Source organism: Linepithema humile, chromosome 7 (genome assembly GCF_040581485.1).
Source record: "Linepithema humile isolate Giens D197 chromosome 7, Lhum_UNIL_v1.0, whole genome shotgun sequence".
In the NCBI taxonomy this organism is placed as follows: domain Eukaryota; kingdom Metazoa; phylum Arthropoda; class Insecta; order Hymenoptera; family Formicidae; genus Linepithema; species Linepithema humile.
The window spans coordinates 5,441,052-5,464,614 of NC_090134.1; the positions used below are offsets into that span (position 1 = coordinate 5,441,052).

At 42.3% G+C, this 23,563-nt stretch overlaps 1 protein-coding gene and 1 long non-coding RNA gene across 5 annotated transcripts in view; one reads left to right on the forward strand and one right to left on the reverse strand.

Moving 5' to 3' along the window:
• Positions 1-23,563, forward strand: part of Tmtc2 (Transmembrane O-mannosyltransferase targeting cadherins 2) — a 187,590-nt gene that overhangs the window by 54,745 nt on the left and 109,282 nt on the right. The gene's annotated exons all lie outside the window — the stretch shown is intronic.
• LOC105668428 (uncharacterized) overlaps positions 4,028-23,563 on the reverse strand; it is a 144,242-nt gene continuing 124,706 nt past the window's right edge. The window contains exons 6-7 of one of the 2 annotated variants that reach the window (XR_010891204.1): positions 6,863-7,049; positions 4,028-4,440 (exon numbers count right to left, since the gene is read on the reverse strand). This is a non-coding gene — a long non-coding RNA (uncharacterized lncRNA). Of the gene's footprint in view, positions 4,441-6,458; positions 7,050-23,563 lie in introns of those variants that run through there. The other variant, XR_001100095.2, reaches the window with a different exon arrangement.

Sequence of the window (23,563 nt, forward strand, 5' to 3'; positions counted from 1 at the left end):
CTTTACTTTAACGTAGAATGCCAGTCAGAGAGGGAGAGAGAGAGAGAGAGAGAGAGGGAGAGAGAGAGAGGAGAGATGGTTAGTTCTCTCAGGCTCTCTCGCTACTCGTTATACCGTGAAACGTAAAGTGCTAAAATTTATTCAATAAATGTTCTCATAAGATACACCAAGTGCTCAGTTTGCGATTCACATGATGTTTAAAAGCAATGTTGATAAGCAATAAAAAAAGTGGAAAAGTTCATTTATTGGAATACTAGAATATTAGAGAGAAAATGGCGTCTAATGTGATAGTTTAAAATTAATGCGATATTGTTTGAAAATCGTTCTATCTATAAATAGGTCTTTACAGTTATCGTAAACCGCAAATCATGCATCCACTCGGCGTCCGCGGACCGATTTTTCACTAATTATAATAATTGACTCTGTCGATATTGCGAAAACGAATATGCGATATCGGAATATGTAAACCACGAAATGCATTCGCTGTGTTTTACTCGCGACAGTAATGGACAAATGAGACCGACATTGCCATAATTATCGAACAGTCAGCAATATTTGCTCCTCTCCATATAATGTCGTACCGTAGACATTTATCGCACCCCAGAGAGCTTCAAGCCACAGGAAATAATTTGGTCGGCCAAAGACAGGGTGGCACCGCGCGAGGGTCAGGAGAAAGAGGAGGGTGTCCGGGTATAGTGGAGAGATGAGTATTCCATTCTCTTTCGCTAACTATAGATTTTCATAATGCTTGCTATTACGGGAATAGGTCTGGAACTGTGCGACCGCTGGATGCTGCAGTTTAGTCGGAGAGTCGGGAAAGAGAAAAAGAAATTTATTGTACCCTGAGAGAAATTCTCTCGAAAAGAAACATGTAACACAATATTCGTATATTAATAAATATAGATATATATATAACAAGATTGAATCGCACGAATAAAAGAGAATTAATAAATTGTGTCAAGTCAATGTATGTATAATGAGAAGAAGCGCGTAAAATAATGAAATGCAATACCTCGTGTTTGAAACAATTTATCCTACATAAATGTGTATAAAGTATTACCCAATCTCGTCCGTAAATAGTACGAAAATGATGAAACCGCAACAGAGATCTAAAATTAGACAAAGGATTTTGGAAGGAAGTTCAGTTCAGTTTCAGTTAATGAAAATAGAAAGTGGAGAATAAGTCGCTAGGAAAACAAGAAGCAAGCGCGCAGAGAGAGAGAGAGAGAGAGAGAGAGAGAGAGAGAAAGAGCGCTTTGTCATTCAGGAGCAGACAGCGCTTAAAGGATATGCATACGGTTCTTGTTATCTTGACCACGTTCCGCTTCGCAACGCGTAATTTCCTAATGGATAATAATGACTGGCATTCCTCCTGTGTGCTTAGTGTAATGCACGTATTTCTATTTCTATTAAGAAGTTAACGCTTTCAGAATAATGCGCCTCCGATTTCGTTGTTTGAATAAACATGGAAAATAACACACGGAATCATAAAATATCCATCGAAACAAATTTCAGCGAAATTTAATTAAAATAAATTTTAATTTTCAATCTATTTATAACAATGCATTAACCAGCATAAAGTTCAGCCAAATCGCGATTATCATGATAGAAAAATTGTTGCGAATAAGTTTTTCAAAATAGACATAACTGCACTTTTGCCATTTATACGTATATTTTCATGACTAGTTTTATTCGTCTGTTTTGTTTGCTTTAATTGGACGTCGTTATTTCAGAATGGCGCACTTTTTTATTAAGAAAAACTCGCTTTATGACGGCAGTTCCCATTTGACCCTCGATGTTACCGAAAATGCGGTAACCGCCGGGGAAAAAGAAATCATTTTATTATCTTCCAACGGCAGACGCGCGCGCGCTGTGTAGAAGAGCAATGTGATATTAAGCGCAGGACCTCTCGAGAACGACGTAAGTAATGGCGACGAAAGTATCTCCACCGACAGCGTGGGAGAGACGGCGAAAAGAAAAATATTTTCGCGCGAGGCAATCTGTCTCGACGATATTCTCTATTGTCGAGCGCTTTATTACTAGTAATTGATGAAGCGCCGCCGATTATTCCTAATCTTTTCACCTGCTCGTATTTTGCGCCTCCAATGAGTTTCCCGTTGAACGATATCAGTTAATCTTCGCGATCGAATAAGAGTTTTGACAACCATTTATATCGATAGTATAATAATAACTAGAATATTACAGAAGAAACTCTGATTGATCGCCGACTTTGCTTTGAATGACAGATTTTCTTTAATTAATCTGAAATTATTTTCTTCTGATTCGAAATACCGAAACGTAAATAGTTTTCAAAATTGAATGACTAAATATAAAACACATTTTACGTATTATACTTTGTACGTATTATACTTGTTAAGTATTATACTACATACAATAGAATATATTTATCATCTATTATCTATTTATTACCCATTTAAATTAACGTGTTGATCTTAATTAGAAATCTTTTTCAGTTTTAATTTCAAGTTAAATTTTTCAACTATTTAATATTAAATGTATTAAACACTTAAAAAGGGAATAAATCCATGCTATATTAAATTAGCTAACTAATTTGCGTTACAAAGATATAAAAAATAAAGACAAGGGTGAAATATATCGAAGTTTCAGTATGGTAATTTTGGGAACGGGGTTTGTACACGTGGTGTCGTTTAAATCCCACGTTTTTCCTAAGCATGTACTGGCACATTTTGTAATAACGGCACTACCATGGTCGCCGTATAGCCAATCGGAAATTCTTAATTAAGTCGCGCGTTTTCCCACGATGCGTATCGCTACGACTGCGATAAAAATATTTTTCCGGATAGAATTAATTCCAACCCGGAACGAAAGTTTCTCGTTTATTGGGGATAAACCCGGAGACGAAATTAAATTCCGCGTATGCAGAAAAGTTTATTTTTTAGACCAAAAGGCACTGACTTATAAAACTCGATATCATAAAAACTGCAACGAGCGCACATTTTCAAAATGACTTGAGATATTAAACACTTCGCGCAAAAAATGTAGATTTTCCCTTTGCAACATTAAATATTTTAATAATTAAACATTAAACTCGATGAGAAGTCAAATGAAATAAAGACGGAATTTTAATCCATCTGAAAAGTGATTCTTAACAAATTTTAATTTTGATTATTTGCAACTAAAAAATTATCGATACGTCGTTTCAAAGATTCACAATTGAGTACGGAATGTAGTATCCAATACATAGCCCCTCCGTTCGATTTGATTACAGTTTCAGACGTATCACTTGTTTGCGATGTCGATAAAGGGAGGTCGCTCCGGCGGCTGGGTCGGTGCCTTACGATGCCATGAAATTCGTACGATCTGGCTGACATCTCCTCGACGGCGGGCATTATCTGTGCATCACGAAAGCCAGCATACATTTACCGTAATGAGATTTCGCCGAGTACCCCGTGATCCTATCGATTCGATCGGGATTCGAAAGCTATTCCTTTTTACTGCTGGGTCGTAACCGTGTTCTATTAATTGAAATGGACGTAGTCACCCGTTGCAGATTTGTACATATATAAAAAAGCAGGTCGCGCGCTGCAAATAGAAGTAAATAAACAAGAGGAGACTAACGAGCGACGGATATTGGACGTTTAACCAACGGGCTGTGTATTTTGTTTAGTTCGATAGCATGCAAATGAGTAGTATGGGCAATGGTAAACGGGGACATTTTCATTAAGACTCAAGTGCTGCAAGTAAAAAGTTGAATTTGTGAAAAGAAACTGCCAATAAAAGTTGCACTCGATATGACACTGTTACATCGCATCGAAACTATTTAAAACCAATAACAATGATGAATTTTCCAGACATATTGTCCTTTTTCACTTATTATTATTTTTTTTTTTTAATCTATCATGTACTTCTGACATTTTTTTTTTCTGACCTATTATCATTTTTATCATGATCGAAACACAATTATTTGCAACATTTCAACGTAAAATTATTTCGGAGATAAGACACAGAAATTCTGGTGTAAAAATCTGTGATTTTACTCGCATCCTTATATTCACATCCGCGCCAAAAGAACGAGGAGAGCAGCGGATAATGTATTAGTTACTGGTCCGTCTTAGTTCGTCGAGCCACGTAGAAGCACGAGGTAGAGAACGGACGAGCCAATTAGCGGTCGTTAGAGTTGCAAATAACTGAGAACCGCGTGCAGCCGCGTAATGCAACGCCTCGGAGGTGGTGCGCGCCGTTTGTTCGGGAGGCCGCAGCAGTTGGAGAACGCCGGGAGATGCCTTCCTACTGCTCGTCCGGTAACTGACTGGGGCACGCGAAACATATTTCACCCTCTAATGGCCGGCTTAGCATAATGTATGCCTCGGGCCAAGCCGCCGCCAACCCCGCCGTGCGCTATTGCACGGCGCGTTCCGCTCCGTCCCCACTTTCTCCGACGCTGCCAGCGCTCATCTCCTGTCAAAATAGATGTTCGTTATCCGTCTCTCAGTTATCGTCCTTCCCGCTGGCTTCACCATCTTCGCGAGAGAGAGAGAGAGAGAGAGAGAGAGAGAGAGAGAGAAGGAAGGAGAGAGAGAGGAACTTCTGGTTTGGAAATCGATTAATCGCGGTCACGAGCGGCCGCGACCGCTTGTCATCGGGATTTTTGAGGCAAACGCGGTTGTTTTCGATCTTGTATTCGTGAAATATCATGGATAAATGAGCGATATTTCGAATCGCATACACCGCAATTAGTTTTGTAATGAAATGTTGCTATTTGTAGAAATATTTAATATGTAATTGATATTACGCCGTTATATCCGTGCAATATGTGAATTCAATTTCCGTTTTTAATTAGCTCTCAGTCATGTAGAATGTGTATTTTCGCATTTACTTTTACATTATACAAAGTACGTTCAGATTGAAATAATACTACGTATGAAAATGAACTAAATAATTGCAGTTAAATATGCAAGGTAATATTGCATTTATGTAGGAAAAAACTAAAACTTTAAAATTCATCGGCTACAGAAGTCTTTTCCTTAATTTGAAAAATCTCTGTAAAAATACTGTCGTTTATTAAATTCACGTAGTCGTGGTCTATTGTTATCGTCCGACAATAGCCGGAAAATGGAAAATAGATTCCCGGTATAAAGCGCTGTTTCTATTTTTACACAGAAACGAAGGTGCGCGACTTTTAACATCACGCCGCGGCTTTTATATTCGTTTAGATACCTTCTTCGCGCAGATACTGCTCTTAGCATAATGGCACGGAGCTCAGATGCGAAATTCTAACAAAGAGGCAGATCATTCTTAAAATAGCGCGAAGAACACTCTCAAACCCGGAAATCTTTCTTGATAAGATCGAGCGAGCGCTGTGTGGCTCCCGAAATCGGAATTATCTGTTCTCTCTTCCTCCGATTTCCCTTGAAAATGTTTTTCGAGTATGCGATAAGAACGGTTACGGGGATTCACGATCTCACCGCTACACTTCCGCCAAGTCGAGTTAAACCATAATTGATCACAGGATGCCCAGTCCAAAAGAAAATATCTCTAAAGAAAAATTTTAATTCAATAAATTTTGAACGAAAAGTTTCATTAAGTTTAATAATTAATAATACTTCTCTTTCCCCTTTCGCTTTCCTCGACAGCGGAGCGAAAGAAATTATTAATTAATAAAAATAAATAATGGAATTATAAAATGAAAGCTTATTAAATTAAAAATGTTTGTTTAGTAAAGTATATTCTTTCAAATATATTAAATTAATTTTAAGAAAATATTTAATCTATTAATACATATTTTTCAGCTGCGCAGTTTTAATTAATCGTTTAATCAATTGTCAAGAAATATCAATAAATTAATTGCTGTTTGCCAAGATTTGACCAAGTAATATAAATAATTGAAGAACATAAAATTCTACAGGCTATTAAGCTTCCTTGTCAAAGCATTAAAGATACGTTTAGCAATCGAAGCGGGTTTATGGCCCTCGAAGCGATAACTCTCGAGCATCGGACACTCGCAAACAGATTGTCAGGCGATGCGACGCCTGCGAGCTGGCGATAGTTCGCTGAAAGATTTAGGCGCGGCATCTATTAGACCCTGCTCAGCCGATCGGATCGAGCGTGTACGAGCCGGCACGAGTCGTAGTCCCAGGACTATGGACCACCGAGCCGGAATCCTCGGAATTGCTGCGCTATCGGGACCGAGTAATTTGTCGAGAAGCCAGTGGACTAATCGTACGGCGCTACCGACGGGATTTAAATGGATCCCGCCGACCGCAGGAGGGAAATACTGGAGTGCGCTATTCGACCGACGTGCTCGCCCGCTCGTTTCGCGAACATCCACCGTTCGTCGCGAACGGGAACAGGGAGTCTATTCCGAGGCACTCGGCTTTCATTCCGATAACGACTGGCATTCTCCCTCTATATTATAAAATCGTACTCCTGCCTTGAGCATCGGCCGGTGGCTTGCGCCCGCCGTCACTCAGAAACAAACTTCTCGGCTATTGTTTTAACGGTATTGTGCGAGAACTGCGAGGCATATCATCGCGAGTTTCGATGATGCGCCCTTTGCGCAATGTATTGAGCGAAACTGCATAATGCGGTTAAAAATCCTAAAGGAAATTACGGTATAACTGAAAGCACTGGGCGAGAACGAAACTCATATTATAGAGATATTACGTCTGCAATGGAAAGCTTAACTTTAACATCAAACTTTCGCGGAGAAAATATTAACTTTAAATTCAGCTGAAACGTTGATTAACGCGTGAAAATTATGACTCGTAAAATTTGTCGAATTTGTAAAAAACATGACGGTGCGCTGAATCGATGAAAATCTGGCTGTAATTCAGGCGATTCGGGGTTTTACCTGGGAATTCAGTATCGTACTAATACTTACAGGAATGGCTGTGCGTAAAGCGCAGAACGCTTTGTTACTTGTTTAATTCCAGCGACGCTCCCGACTTTCTCGTAAAGGAGCTGCGTCGCATGTCCGTCCATGGACGTTAAGGGTGCTTAGTCTTTGTGTTTCGCTTCTTGATAAAAGCCTTAGTTGCTTTTCATTACGCCGTTCATTACATCCCCATCTGAAACAGAGAAGCCCTTGATGTAATTTCTAAAAATTCCATTAAAAGCGGGTTTTACAAGTGCTGTTTAACGACGCACTTTGAATCGATTTTCTATGGAAGCGTTGTATTCCACAAACGTAAACGAACGCTTAAAAGCACACGGGAGATATTTATAAAATATTTTGAAACAGGATCAAATACGCTTCGAAATTAAAAGAGAGATATACAACAATATCGTAGAAAATGAGACAACGAGATGTATAAACTTCAATATCTTGCTTTAAGATTAAGTAATAAGTGTGGTTGCGACTCTCATAAACCGAGAATTGAACAATTCTCGGATTTCTTATAAATCACTTTTATGTTTTCTCATTTTCAACAAATATCTGAGATGCCTCATCGTTCACTTTGTAAGAATTTATCACGCTCAATTGATATACATGTAATGAAATCTCATTCCCGTTCTCGAGTGCTCCGGCGCTTCTTGTCATTTCAATTACAAATCGACGAAGGCCATATGTATTTTATACATAGGTTTATTATTTTCGTGACAATAATCAGTCGGCAAATAGGATAAATCGACGGCGAAGCAGCTCGGCGGGACGGAATCGCCCCGCCCTTGGCTTCCTTCCCTCCAAACTTAACCGTCCAAACGCAATCACACGATCGGGTAACTTTCCAATCTCGGGTTAACGGCGTGCGTTCCCCAAATCTTCGGTCCTCCATCCCTCCCTCTCGTTTCTCCCCCCTCCCCCCCTCCACCCGCTCTATCTATCCCTCAGCCTTCGTCACCATCCTTCGTCTTCTTCTTCATATCTTTCTCTTCCGCGCTTTGCATTCTCCTTCTCACCGCCATATGTTTGCCCTCCTCCTTCGCACGTCTCGCTCCACGAGTGTGCTCTTAACTCTTCGATTTTCCCCCTCACTTTCTTGCACATGCACATTACCAATGTCCCCGGTTTCTCATCCTCTCACCCTCTCTCTCTCTCTCTCTCTCTCTCTCATTTTCTCTCTCCCTTTTCGCCGTTTGCTCGTTTCCTTCCCGTTTGCCAGCTCCACCTCGGATAAAACCGCTACGGTTAGCTCTCCCGAAGTTATCTCGATCTCGTTTTAAAATAATCCAACTCACCCCCGACCACCCTCGTCCTCACCATCGTCGCCGCCCCCGGGGGCGATCTTCGAGCTTAGTTCCCCAGCGTGGATTCACCGCACCCGTTTTACCTTCCGTTAGCAACCCTTTGCTCTCTCTCTCTCTCTCTCTCTTCCTCTCTCTCTCTCTCTCCCCCTCTCTCTCTCTCTCTCTCTCTCTCTCATGCATCCTTCACCCTCCGCCTCACCTTCACCCTTCCAAACTCACTAAACCCAGACTGCGGCCGCAATTAGAAACCGCGGCGCGGCCCAGAAACGCGGCCGCTTTAAACGCCGCGGGCCACCGCCGCCGCACTTTCCACTTCCGAGGAAGAGAGGAAGAGAGAGAGGAACCCGAAGAAAGACGGGCAATGGAACGTCGCCACGAATCCGATAAAACAAAAGAGTTACGAAAGATTGCGGCCGCGATCGTGGAAGTTTTCGTGGTAGCATCACAGGACAATCCGAGTTCGCAGAGCGAACAATAACTTTATGATTTATTTTCTCCCATATTTTGATTACGTATTGCCAATAACATAACATCGTAGTACGGGTAAACCTCATGTGTTAATTGTGCACGTTAAAACCGGTAAAATTGCAAAACAAGTCTTAATAAGCGCGCAGCAATGTGGCGCTACTATTGATTGTACATCGTCTCGGCTTCGAAATATCGATCTTACCGGAGCGAGTAACATTGTTGCTAGTCCGGCTCGCTTTCCCGACGGAAATAAAATTTGCATTCTCATAACGGCATTCCGCGACGAAGTCTCGCACGAATTCTAACTGCGTACAAAGCGAAGGCGCCGCCGGGCATCGCCCGGTACTTTGCAAGATGGAAAGGGCGAGGAAGGACAAAAGCGAATTGCGACGTCGCCCGTGCGGCAAGGCAAAAAAGTTCAGAAAGATCCTGGAGTAACGGCAGCGTTTCAATTTATCGGGCATGCGGAGGAGCGAAAGAGAAAAAGAGAAAGAGAGAGAGAGAGCGAGAGAGGGAAAGAGAGAATCCGTCTTGGAAAATGCGGCGTTATACCTTATTCTTACGTTAATCCGTTAAATTCTTAATAATAGTTTTCCCAGACGGAAGACAGCAAAATACCAGCGGGTCTGCGAGGAAGGATCTGAGTTACGTCCGCTTTGCCGAGCACGACCACGGTTAAAGACCACGGGGTATCGTTAAATTTCTCCAGAAGAGGTGGAAAAGGGAATCTTCCTGACCGGCGAGCAATTTTCGTGGTCATAGGCGGAGCTAAAATTTATTTTTTTATCAGGAAAGATTTCGCACTTTTATAAAGGGGAAGAAATTTGTTACGCTGAAATAATTGCGCGCCAGATTTCGGTGAATGTCGAAAATTTTCACAATATATTCTCCCCGCTATCTATTTTATATTTCACAATCCCTTTTATTCCATTATATTCCGTATTTTTTCTGCTTCTTATATCTTATTATGCCACGGTCCTGACCGCGCACAAAATCGATCTTTCAATAGCGGATCTTCGTGAACATCGTGCCGGTATGCAGCGAACAATATCGCTGGCTCGACAAGGAAGAAAGTACGTTCTTCTCCCTATGGTTACGGGTGAGTGGAAAAAGCCGCGGTATTAGAAAGCGGAGCCTTTGTCCGGCGACTTCATTGTCCGCGTCGCGAAAATATTCAGGAAGCCCGACGATGAGAAACCGGCCCGGCCCCTTCCCCCCCCCCCCCGCTGGACGCACGTTATCGCTCTTTATGCGGCTGGTCGATTAAAGTATGAATAATTTATACTCGTTCGTCGCGGCTCGCGCGCGTATATTTGGAGAATTTCCAGCGGGAGAATTCGATCGAGCGAAATCGACCCTTTGACATCGAAACGACGCTTTTACTTTAATCCTCTGTGAATCGGGAGGACTTCCGAGGCATACCGCCGTGCATTCATTCAAAATGCAGTGTATAGTTAGTTTAATCCGGATAGGAACTGTTTCACCGAACTCTATTATAAATTCAAAAAGCGATTCCGAACGCTTATTGCGAAAATATCTAACGTTTATATTCGATTTTCACTGTATAATAAACGCTTTTCGATATTTAGAATGATTAAAAAAACAATCGCAAAATTGTGTTATCAATTTTGTAACATTCACGTATTACTACAGAGAGCTTTGTGTACCTACGTAATATATGTATGTTTCGTATAATATGCGTTCAAACTTTTAATAATTTCGAAAACGTTTACAATTATATTACACCAAAAAATGACTTCTCCACGCCGATTAGTTACGAATTAATGGTGTTATTTCCTCGGGGAAATTACAAAATTGAATTAGAGAGGAATAAATGTTCAGCTTAAATAGCGGACGTAACCCATTCCGCTCCTGCGACTACACGATCGTTATTGCTGTCGCTAAAAATGGTAATCGCAGCGATGGCGCAAGAAACACTTTATCGAAAGTATCATCCACGATGGAGCATTAAGCGTTAAAACGCGATAGCGCTTAATGCTCCATCCCGGGATTCATTAAGCCACACGCTTTCGCGCTTATATCCGTCGTCGCTTCCGAGATCGCAAAATAAAACGCTCGACCTTATCGCGAGCGCGGTCGCATCTTTTCGTATGCTAATTAAGCGAGCTTTATTACGCGCTCGGCCCCTTTCCCTCCCGCCACGTTCCATTTTTCCGATGACATCCGCGCGGATTTACGGCGGCGCGCTTCTTCTTCATCTTTCTAACACTTTCAAAAAAACTGACGCTAGTTACCTTCCCTTATTTTAACGAAATGAAGAACGATATCTTCTTCGCCATTATATTTATTACTAAGGGCCATAATAAAAATTAATGACTTCGGCAAAGTGTGCTGAAGTAATTAATCTTTGTACATCTCATTTCTTCGCTCGGCAACGAGGATCCGTGGATCGGCGCGTGCGCGCGCGTACTTGTCAGCATATATATATCTAATATAAATTTATCCCGGGATGCTGATTTATCCCGACTCCGTCATCGCGGCGCCGAAGGAGGGATGATTCGCGACATGTCACGTCCTCGCGTCGTCATCGGTACTATAAATTCCGCGGATCGATCGATCGAACGGCAACGCGCGCGCGTTCTCGTTGATATTCCGCGGGTATAATCTCCCGCGGGCGCCACGCGATGCATTCGTCGCCGCCGCAAGCGGTAGCGGCAACAATATCGCGTTACCTACCTCTCTACCTTTTCCTCTTTCTCCCTCTGTCTCTCTCCTCTGAAATCCCGTCTCCGAATCCCACGCTTGCGGAACATCGTCGCGTCCTCCGTTCCCTTCTATCTTTCTTTCCTTTTTTGCGCACGGCAAGTTTTCTCGTTAGCATTCCGTGTCTCGCGCACCGTGTTCTCGCGGTTCAATTTGTTCGCTATGCATAAGGCATTATGTGGCCGACTGGAACGCCGTCGTCGTCGTCATCGTCATCATCGTCGTCGTCGTCGTCGTCGTCGTCGTCGCGGATGTCGCGACGCGTTGCAGCAGCCAGGCGAGCGCGCACGCTGGTGAAGTCGCACTGCGCGCCGTCATTGCAGGCGAACGTGCTTTACGTGGTCGCATTTACCAAAATTTACGCCTCTACGTTAACCCGCCGCTCGCACCGCCCGCGCCCGGTGTCGGGGAACGCTATCCCGAGAATACGAGCGCGAAATGGGTCTCACTTTTCTCAAGGAAATGGCTTCCCGTCCCGAGACACTGTGTAGTAGTAGCGCCATAGTGTACGCCACCGCGACGCGGAATACGCTTTGTACGACACCGTCGCGACGTGCCCGAGTCCCGAGTCCCGACTAAGGATTCTATACGCCTCTTGTGCGCGTCGTCCGCATCCTCCTCCTTCTCGTCCGCCGTGTATTTCTCACGGCTCTATATTGCACAAGACACATAGTGGATAAACTCAACAATAACTGAGACTAAAGGCGTTAAATTCTACTGCTGATTGTGAGAAAGCCGCCATCGCGTAAATCAACATTTTTATATTTTGTATATAGCATTTCTTCATAAATCGAGTATCAATGCATCGATACTCACACATTTGTAGGTCAGTGAAACGAAGCGATCTTGATATATCCGAATAACAATAAATTATTTTCCATTGTTAGAAATATCAGTGATTTAATCCAGCGTTTCTTTTTCCACAATTGTCGATCGACAAAGGAATTGAATTAACTTGGATATTTCGAACTAAGCGACGAATCATATTTACGCTACCCCTTCGTCACGCTCGACTTTCCGACGGGAATCGGGGGTTGTCGACCGCGCGGAATGGGGTCCTTTCGACATTTTCGGCTTTTCGTGTCGACGTGGCAGCGACAGCATCACGAGGGACGTATTTCGCGACGCGACACCGTGAAGCGTTTCAAATAGAACGTCGCGCTAACCATTCCATGCACGCCCGGCGCCGCACTCCGACATATCATATTCCGGCCGCCGCCTTTTTTCCTGCATATTGTGCGCGCCGCGCTCTATATATTCCTTTGTTGCGTTAAATGCCGCGTTCCCTTCCCCGCGCGACGATTCGCGCGACGCCTTATTGCAGTATGCGCGACAGTACGCACGACAATACGCTACGCGCCTTATTACTAGGTGCGCAACTAAGTTTCCGGGTTTTTTTTATCAATGCAAAATGGAAAATTTCAAGAGAAATACAAAAAACGGTTTATTCAAAATATCGTCCCTCGCTAGCTACACATTTTTGCCATCTCTCTGGCAATACATGAATACCGCGACGATAAAACGACGCGTCTTTGAATCGAAACCATTCATCCAACCAATTCTGCACTTCTTCGAAATTGGCCAAGTGTAGCCCAGCCAAGCCATGCGCCATCGACCGGAACAAGTGATAATCGGAAGGGGCCAGGTCTGGTGAATACAGCGGGTGCGGTAGCAGATCCCATTTCAGCGTTTTGATGGTGTCCTGGACGATGGAAGTGCGATGGCACGGAGCGTTGTCGTGCTGCAATATTACTCGTTCGTGTCTCGTGTCCCATTCTGGCCGTTTTTCGAGCAATGCATGGTTCAAATTTATCAGTTGTTGTTGTCTTGTGTTTGCGTATCATTTTCATCCAATAACGCTTGCAGATCGGCGTCCTCAAATGTTTTTGGTCTTCCGGAGCGCTCCTTGTCCTCAGTGTCGAAATCGCCACTTCTGAAGCGTTTAAACCAATCTTTACAGGTAGTTTTCGATGGTGCATGTTTGCCGTAGGCTTTCTTAAGCAAACGACCTGCTTCAGCTGCATTTTCTTTCAAGTTGAAGCAGAAAAGCAAAGCTTCCCGCAAATGCTGTTTAGTTGGCACAAAACTCGACATCTTTATTGTTAGAAAAAAATTTTTGCGTTGCGATATGTGTTGGTATTATAACTGGTTATTGTTGACAGATGTCCAAGTTAATAAAAAAACACAACTTTAGACATGTATATCGACTACATGTATCGTTAGCGCCATTCATGTGTGAAACCCGGAAACTTAGTTGCGCACCTAGTACGTATTCACCAGTTTCTTTCCATTTCCTCTGCCCGCCCTCTCATGTCCAATTTATTGCGCGCACTTGCAATTCTCTTTGTGGCGAAGGCCTCCTTTTTGTCGGAAGTACAACCAGTAAGTACAACAAGTACCGAGAGAGGATCTCAAACCGTATTATTAAATTTCTTGGCTGAACTACACTGGAAAATATAGCGTCGCGCCACTGTATAGTCATTGTTCATTAAAATACAAATTCCCTATTATCGTCCTTTGTCAAGAGCAGCTTGTGTTAAGAGTCGCGCAATCGGCTTTTCCCTTGCCGTACGGTTTCCCGCGTACATTTTTCGATAAAGCTATCCGGATACAGTAAGCATATTTAAATGAGATTTCCGTCGTTCTTTTGCGCACGCCATCATGCTATGAATACGGTAAACGCCGAAGCGCCGTAGTCGACCGATATCGACGACGATTAACGACTAACAAATACTCCGTTCGCGAAGTGAGCGTACTGCAGATAAGCGTAAGCTCTCTTTGCTTGCAAATTGTATACCATCGCGAAATTATAGCCCTCCGTAAATACGCCGGCGATATTCCCTCGCAAAACTGTACGCCGCGATGGCTGTACGTACGTAAAACTCGTCGACGATAGAAGTCTGTGATTTGACGGAAAGAAAAAGAGAGAAAGAGACGCGAAGGCGTGGAGAAAATACGTGTGTATTGTCGCCGGTAAATTCTGACGCACACCTCGTGGCATTTTGGTGTTTTCGTAAGTTTGTCCTTCTCTCTTTCTTTCTTTTTCTCTTCATTTCCGCACACACATACACGCACACACACACCGGCGCACGAGAGGACGAAAAGAAAATGAAAACACGAGAGGTATCGCGCGACACACTCAGGAAATAGGAATAATACCGCGACGAGAGAGTATTCCTCGTAGAAATTACTGTGTCGCGTCTGCAATTTTTCACGAGGAGACACCGGCTGGGTTGCAACAGCGCGTTTGTCCACACACAACTTGTGCGCTCGGAGCGACCGCGTGCGCGAAAATTTTCTGGCCGTTGAGCCGGCAAGAGAGCCCCAGAAAGAAAATTCGCCGGAGGGCAGATTGCAGGTATTTATATGCATCGCGCCCTTTCCATAATGTATTATTTGAAAAATGTTTCTCTTCACATCTTGCTGCAGAGGGTATCTCAAAATTTATATCCCCTGGAGAAATAAAGAAATTCTTTGACTAAATAAAAAAGGTTTTTTGTGATATTGACTTTCTTAACATAAAGAATATTAAATATTTCGCGTTAAATTACGGTTTTCTCTTTTAGAAAACAAAAGCGTCAAAGATTTTACCATTTTTATGAAAGTTTTCGAAACGACTAATGCGAATTTCTTTTATGTGACTTTATTTTTACCGCAATATGGACATGTCATCTACTTTTCGGATTATGAAAAGAAGATTGTGACAGCGTTTATCAGAGAAAATACCTATCTAAATTATCGGTTCGTATCGCGATGAATTTATTTTCGCTATTCTTCACATTTTGTCCTGCAATGACTACGGATATACGTACAAACGTGCAGAAATGTCGGAAAGCCATTCCATACATTTTCGCGTATAGTTATCAAATGTGACCGATCAAACGCGCCTAATGCTTCGTAATTGACCGTAAGCTTTGATATTACGATCCATAGAAAATTGAGGTTAACGACCATTTAATTTGCACTGATTATACGTAGCGTCCGAAAGTATCGGGACGCTAATTGAACGGCGGATTGACCCTTCCCGTCGCTGGTATGGTGCTCGTTAGTAGGAAAAATCAAATAACGGACAGCCATACCTGTAACAATGAAACAAGTCATATAAGCTTCGAGCCGTTGGTACGATCAAACAACACGGAACGCGGGGGATAATGGCCCCGAGTCGTGAGTTGTCGCAGTTAATCCCGTAAAGGGGATATTGTGTCGTGCAAAAGTTTTCGAGTATGCCCTCGTTTGATAACGTTTTCATTGATAACGCGACGAAATAATTTTCATTTTCTCACTGGCCGGCGCGATCAGCGACGTCGACGCGTTCGGAACGTGTTTGTGGACGAGCGAGGGGTCGATTTTCTGCACGCACGAACGATCGTCTTCCACCGCCCTCTTCTCCCCGCCTCTACGCCGTTTCGCGTAATCGACTGCACTAAGTCAAGCGCGGCAAACGGGCTTGCTGAAATCGGTGTATGTCTAATGACTAGGAATATGTACTGAGCTTTAAGGCGCAGCACACGGTGCGTGCTGTCTGTAGTCAGTGGTAAAATCCGGTATTAGTCCGTGAATCGCGTTCACGCACGTGCGAACGATACTCACGTCTTTCTGTGTACACACTGTGCACGTATACGTGCGTACACCTGCGGACTCGACTCGGCGCGGACGTGCGTGACGAGGAGTGGAATAACGACGGCCGTAATGGAAGGAGTGAAACAAGAGCACGAGTGCTAATCGCCGCGAGTTTGCGTGAAACATAAAACGGGCATCGGGCACCGGCGCGCGCGAGCGACCCGTATTAACCGTTGCCGGAATCGTTTCCCACAAGCTAGAGAGGCGCAAAGCACCGCTTCTCACGCGCCGTACGAAGAAGATATGCGAGAAAATTGTTGTAATATTTAATTGCGATCGAACCGAGACTCTGATAACGCTCCGACGCCGTTCGTCGCCAGTGGTGGATTACCGCAAAAGCGCACGGCTGTAACTCAGTTTTGTCTTCTCGACAATTTTGTTTATCACTTAAAATTATACGGATACTATAAGACCTCATTATCTGTTTTTCTCTCCGAAGATTAAACCAGTCGAAACTTCTTAATCTCTTCAACTTAAATAACTTTGTAATCAGGCGTCAATGTCAACGTTGGCGATAAAAAAATCGTTTCGAAAAATTCCCATTCGTCACAACCTGCACAAGTTTCATGATCACGTCGAAGTAAGATTGTCGTCGTATTAAGCGACTCAACTGAGGAGAAAGTTCTCGTATTGTCGTGTGTCAGGAAAGCGAAAAATTGAGACGTTTCTTCCGGCGAGCACGAAGCCGACGAGGAAACACGGCGTTTCGCCGTCAGTCGATCCGCGTCGAAAAAGGAGGCGAGAGATACACGTGCCGCGGAGTTTCGGAGCTGATTGATATAATAGCATCGCCGCGAGACATCGAACCGCTACGTTTTTGCGCGCCGTACGATTTTCAGCTTGACGAAGTTCCATTACGATCGCCATAAATCTTTCGACGAGTGTTCGCGCCTCTTAAACAGCCTTCTATATTGCAATTTAGCTGTCCAATATTTCTCTTTCGCGACAATTTTACGTTTACTTTAGTGAGCACTTTGCGCGCTAAAATACAATATGCGACGTTACGCACTTTTTTCATTTATAAAATCTAGAACGCAATCGCTACCGACATTTTTTATTTTTATATTTATTTTGTTATTGTTTTTATATTCATTTTATCTTTTTATTTCCAATTTTTTTTAGAGTTTGTCCACTTTTAACATAATTCACTGTTAACTATCGCCCGCTCTATTTTGAAACAAGCACTATTTGCTTTAATATTTGTGACTAAAAACAACAGCGCAATTTTTTTCTCAAGTATTCTTATGTGACCTAATTAATCTTTCATGCGAGCATTAACTGTTACGGAGGTTACGATCATTACTAAGTCGCATTAAGCGACGATCGATATCCATTATGCTGCTAGATTATGGTCGACAACATTAAGGGAGCTTAGAGCTTCTACAATGGTTCTAAAAAAATTAAGAGTCGCGGCGTTCAATTGTCGCGTTCAATTGTCGCGTAATATTGTAAATATTCACATAACGATGGCACTCACTTTGAGCGTCGTTAGCAAGAACATCGTCATCCTTAACCGCCCCGGTTCTGATAGCGATCGTAGAAAGGCAAGAAGGTGGAAATAGTTTTCGACAACGACCTCACCGGAGAAGAACTCGACACCCCGATGGGAGCACTCCGCAAATCTAACCTTCCGGGTTCACAATTTTTCCTCCGCACCATCGCCTTCCACCTTGATGGCGCAAGAAACTTGGATCGTTCGCGCTGCAAAATCGCTCGAAATTCAGTATCAGCCTGTTCGTGATAAACTTAGATCGTGGAGAGAGAGTGTGGGATATTTCTAATTTTAAAAGTATTCTATTACGTATGAAAATTTTCCGATAAATTTATTATTCATCCATTATTAAATTAGTTACTGATCATTAAAATTATAACAGATTTTACAAATTAATGACTCAAGCTTGTTCAATGAAATAACTACTGATCAATACTTATTCAATGAAGACGAGAATACAATTCATAAGAAATTCATTAATAATATATTATGTAAAATAACATTTTTCGTATTTTGAGAAAGTCTATTTTTATCAGAATGATTGTATCCATTTGTCTATTTGTCTACTTATGATTGTTCTTATTCTGTATTCAAAAGCTCGTTTTAAATTCAATATATGTGCACTTGTAACTATCGCTATTGCTTTTTGATGATTTTTGTCAGGAGCAGGCAGCTAACATCGATTGGTCAGTTACACGTCCCTTATCTTTAACGTCTGGCACGTTATCCGATTCCGTACTTCCACAAAATGCCGATCGTGACTCGCCTAAATGTTGAAAGTTAGCTTTTGGAAGTCAAACAGTCAGTCCTTCCTTATCGCGCATGGGAGGGCAATTCAACTAATTTTATACGCTCTTCGCCCGAAAGAGGACTCCGCAGAAATTACAGCAAACCTAATCGATAAAAGGTTCATGTATATTCATAATCGACGTGAATAGCTGACCAAAGTGTCCAGTCAGATAATTGCCACCGTGACTAAACCGAGATGAAATTAAATTGTCTATCTAAAGCTGATTCTAATGTTCAAAAAGTGAAAGATTCAGAGAGATGTCGGTGCTTGAAATAAAATTGCAGTTTATTTCAACAAAGTTGAAAGTTAAAAAAAACAAAAAATTTCTGTTACCAAAAAAACACCATTATAAGTATTGCATACTTTAAGAAAAAAAAAATGGCATTTATTTCGTTAACATGTGCGACTTCGGGACTTTTTATAACTCGAGATATCCAACGGAGTGACTAGAGAGTAGAAGCTCGCGCGGAATTTATCGCAGAATTTCGGAAAACGAAATAACAAACAAGACGTCAGACTCGGGGGAAAGAAATACGATGCAATTTTATATAGCCGCCCGCGCGAGGAAGTGAGAAACATCTGCCTTGTAGTTAACGATCTTCTCGCACAAGTCAAGACTAGTTTCCCAACTATTTCCTCGTCACAATTACGCTCCGTGGTATTTTCGCGTTCACGCTCTTTAATTTAGCTGAGCTAAATTCCATGCGACCGGTTCACTTCTGACTTTCCGCGGCGCTGTTAATCCATTTTTCTTTCGAAAGAAAGTCGCGAGTGTCATAATTAAGTTATCAACAGGTCAAGATACTTATTGTTCATCGATGCAGCGCAGTTTCATTTCTATTGGATTTTCACGCGCATTAATTTGACAGCCTTCATCTTCAATTACATTTAATTGCCGCTGCTATTTAATCATTAAAATTTGAAAATTGTTTCTATTTTAAGTACAGAATAATCGACGGTAATTTAGTTACGAAATCTGTAATTAAAATTAAGCTCGAACGTGACACATAATTTCAAACAGTTTACTACTTTTGTGAAGTTGGCACCCTATTTTCGAAAAAATTAATTTTTTATTAAAGTTCTGAAATGCACCCTAAAGAGTTTCAGAGTTCTTCATTAAGTTTAGAAACAGTTCCGGCGAATTAAATAAAAAAATCTATTATTGAAACTGTAGGGTGCTAACTTCTCAAAACGTAATTGCAAAATTAACGATAACATCTTAACGGTTGAAAATAATTAAAAATGTCATTAGGATTTAGAACTCTTGAACTCTAGAACTCTTTGGGTTGTGCATTCAAAACTTTAATAAAAAATTAATTTTTTCGAAAATAGGGTGCCTTCACAGAGAGGTCCTTTTCCTTAATACCGCTAAAGTGGTAGGTCAACCGAGTATCGTAAATGTGGACGGTGAAATATTTCAGACCGAATATTGTCGACGTGATAAGAAAAAGCCCGCTACCAACTGCCTGGTACGAGTGACTTAGTCGGAAAGCCTTTGTGTACACGTACACGCGTCTGCATGTGACAGCTTTAATATACCACAGTCTGGCGCTCTCTGTAACGGCTATCCTCGATGTTCGTTATTAATAAGGCGCGCGAATCCCTTTAGAGCGAGATACAAATTACCACGGGCCCTGCGTCTCATCCCGACTGTGTGTCGGGCGCACACACACCGGAGTGTCTACGGGAGTTAATCAACGCGCTGCGTCGCGTAAAATCAAAAGAAACTCTTGCCGAGTTCAGCCACGCCGTTTTTCAAGCTTCTGTAACCCTCGCAAAACTTGAAAAAAAAAGAAGAGGAAAAGGAAAAGTAAAGAGAGAAAGAGAGAGAAACAAAAAGGAAACGCGTCGACGTAGACGCGATCTGCACATCAGCAGGTGTAATATACGCGTTCGCGTTGGTTCAGATTAAAGAGAGTTTTATGCGAGCTACGCCGTGGCGTTATTAATCTTCGAGGAAAGTCTCGGTGGAACGGAAAAAGGGCGGTGGGCATTGAGGGGGAGGGGGAAGGGGGAGAAAAGGGGCGCGAAGGAGGGCGGCTTGGAAGAAAACGCCGGCGGGCTCGCTGAGACGACGAGTCGCCTCTTCCAGGTCTTTCTCTCTTTCCTTCGGCTTATCTCGCTCGCTGCTCGCCGACGACGTCGGCGTCATCATCGTCACGTCGACAGCCCAATTTTTTCGCTCGCCGCGCGATCGATCTCTCGTTCGCCAAGCGAGGGATTTCTAGTAACGTGTGTCCCTCTTCCCACGCCGCGCGTACGTACATAAGGCGGTGATAGGTGACGTGAAATCGTCCTGTCCCGCTGCGTCCTATTTACCAGCCGACACCTCTATTTAATCCCGGCTGACTTGTATCTCCCGCCTGAGCGACGCCGCGTTCCTCGGACGACGTCCGAGTGGTGACGGCGCTCCCCGTGCCTCTCTTAAGGGATTCCGTCGGTCCGCTGCAGGAACGCGAGTTAAGCCCGCGCCGGATGCGCAGGTGGCTTATTAGCGTCAGCTTTGAGCGATGGCATACGAAGTTCTCTGGTACGAGCGCGGCGCAACGGATTGGTGAAAACCGCGGTTTATCTCGTAGGTTGTAAGTTACTTTCTCTACAATGTTATGCGCTTCTCTATTTTTAGCGGTTTCGAGGAACATTGCACAATGCGCCCCGCTCGAAAACTTTGATGGTAGAGTGGATATACTTGAGGAGTTGAAGTGTTATCGGGATTTGAGAGTGCACGCAGCTCTTTGTTGTATGAAATTTTAATTATTAGATTCTTCCAATCTTATCAGAATATTTTCATGCAAATATTAAACTTGTTCCGCGCAAAAGAGCTGAAATATTTACCTTGCCGCTTTTTGAAAATAAATATTTCAGATTCATCTGCTATCGCAACGTATCTTCCGCATTTTATCAGTCGCGTATGAATAAATGCGTTAAACCGATACTTCTCGCGAGATATCTGTTTAGAAATGTTATTTGGTCCGCGAAGTGTTATTCAGTGAATTCTCCTAACACGAACAAATTAATGGACGATGACACATGATAACACGTTTGGTTCGGGTTATTGCATTTGATTGTAATATCTCGTGAATACAAATTTCTCGTAATTTCCACAAATATATGTATACACTAAAACCATGCACATCCGTGTATATGCATGCGCATCGCTACTGTCATATCATTATATTAAATCGTGTAAACTCCATTGCTCCAAACACCATTCATATTTCATTTATATCCCATTCTATATCCGGTTTTTATCTTTCAAGCGTAACATAATGGAAATTGATAATAGCTATCTCCATGTTAATACATCGCTTCACCGTCGTTCTACGCGTGTTAGGGATCGAAATGTGCACGGGAGAATTAAAAGCACTCTACTTTAAATTTCCATTGCCTCCCAAAGCTGTCGAGACGACCCGTGAGTGCTATACGAGGAGGGAGTTTCTAAAATCTGGATTAGCTCCAGCCTGATACTAAAAGCAGATGGAAATTCTGGATTTACATTAGAACGTGTTGACCTACAGGCCTGCACTCAAGCTTAAAGTTAGCGCGCTCTGAGTGGCAAAGGAAAAGTTAAGCCTCGCTTTGTGAAGTTTTCTCATCTGTTGCGAATTTTATCCTTACCTTTCCCGCGGGTAACGACAAATTAATTAGTCATGAAAAACGTCCTTAAGCGGGAGCGTGATCTGAAATATTAATCAGACCCGCTTGTTGCAGTTAGGAATTCACTTAACCAGCAATGCTTTCAATCTTTCAGTGCGGTCCGCTGTACATATACACATTGCTGTGCACGTGCACTCTTAGTAATTTCGTTATCTGAATATTAAAATATCAAAAAGAAAAAACAAATACTTTTTTGTTTTTTGTAAAATACTTTTTAAAAAAGTGTTTTGCGCATTTTTAATCACTTGTGTAAAGTTTAGATTATGTCGGATAATTGCTATTAATATTTTAATTTTTTCCGTTAATATTTTGTTTTCACTTTAATTTCAACGTTTAACCTCACATATTAATTCATCTTGTAAACGATATCTTTCTCGTTGGCGTTAATTTCTAGAAGCCACGAATTCTTCATTAGTCTCGACCGGACTTGGTTGTAACCCCGATCCTTGTTATATTGGTCTCCATCGGTCATGCCGGAATAGTTAGAATGCCAGGATGCTTCCTCACCAGGAATACCAAGAGGAGTTAGATTGTGACGTTTCATTAAGACGACAAAGGCGCGTTCCGTTTCCCCTGTATATGTATCCAGGGGTTTGCGGTGTCCCTTGATCGTACATCGGCAGATATAGGAGTACATAGAGTGACCGACATTGATCGTCGAGGCTTTTAAGCGCAAATTGGAGCCTAACTGTGAACACGTTATGTTCTACTCGACTCAGTTTCATCGACCCTTCGCGTAAGTGCGAATTAACAACCCGTTACTGAAACTATACATAATAGCAATAATTAATTGCAATACTGGTATCACACTAAACCACCACAATCGCAAATATCCTCACAGTATAACAATATGTCAAAAATAATAGAAGAGACGAAGATGTGAAAAATAAATTAAACTAGCGAACTTTCAAGTTAATCGTAAAGTTACTCTTTAATGTTACGCGCGATTCATTCAACAACTTAATCGAGAAATCAGTAAAAATGAACAATATTAATTCATGAGAATAATTGCTCTAGTATAAGAAATGTCGTTTGCGCGAAATACCTTTTTCATCAATTTCCCGCTTCAATTGTCAGAAGCGATGTTTTTCTGGCCACGCGAACTGTCGGCCAGTCCAACCACGATCGATAACCCACGCGATGACAGAACGACGTGTGACATGACACGCGAAACTTGACCCGATTCCGTCCCGCCCGTACGACCCCTCTCTGTCATATGCCGGAAATGAATCGTCAATGATCCTAATGACGCCGGCATTTCGAAGCCGTTGGAGTCACCATCGCGGAGCGTAAGCATCATTAAACCGACGCGTTTCGTAATCCAGGTCAACGTTATTTTGTCGGAATAATAGCCGCGTCGGTCACGTTGTTTCGCCGAATTCGTCCAACGTCGTGCGATACATTTCGATATTTCAGTGACGCACAGTCGTTTAATTATTTCATCATGCCGCTCCTCTAATACTGCAAATTCCTAATTTTAAAATTACGAGTATTACACAATTAGAAATAAATAAAAAATTTTAAATAGATACATTTAATTATTTGAAAATTATAAAATACATATTAATATTTAAAAATTATAATATATAAATTTTATATGCAGAACGATCGTTTTAATTTATGGAAGCGTATTACTGCTCTCT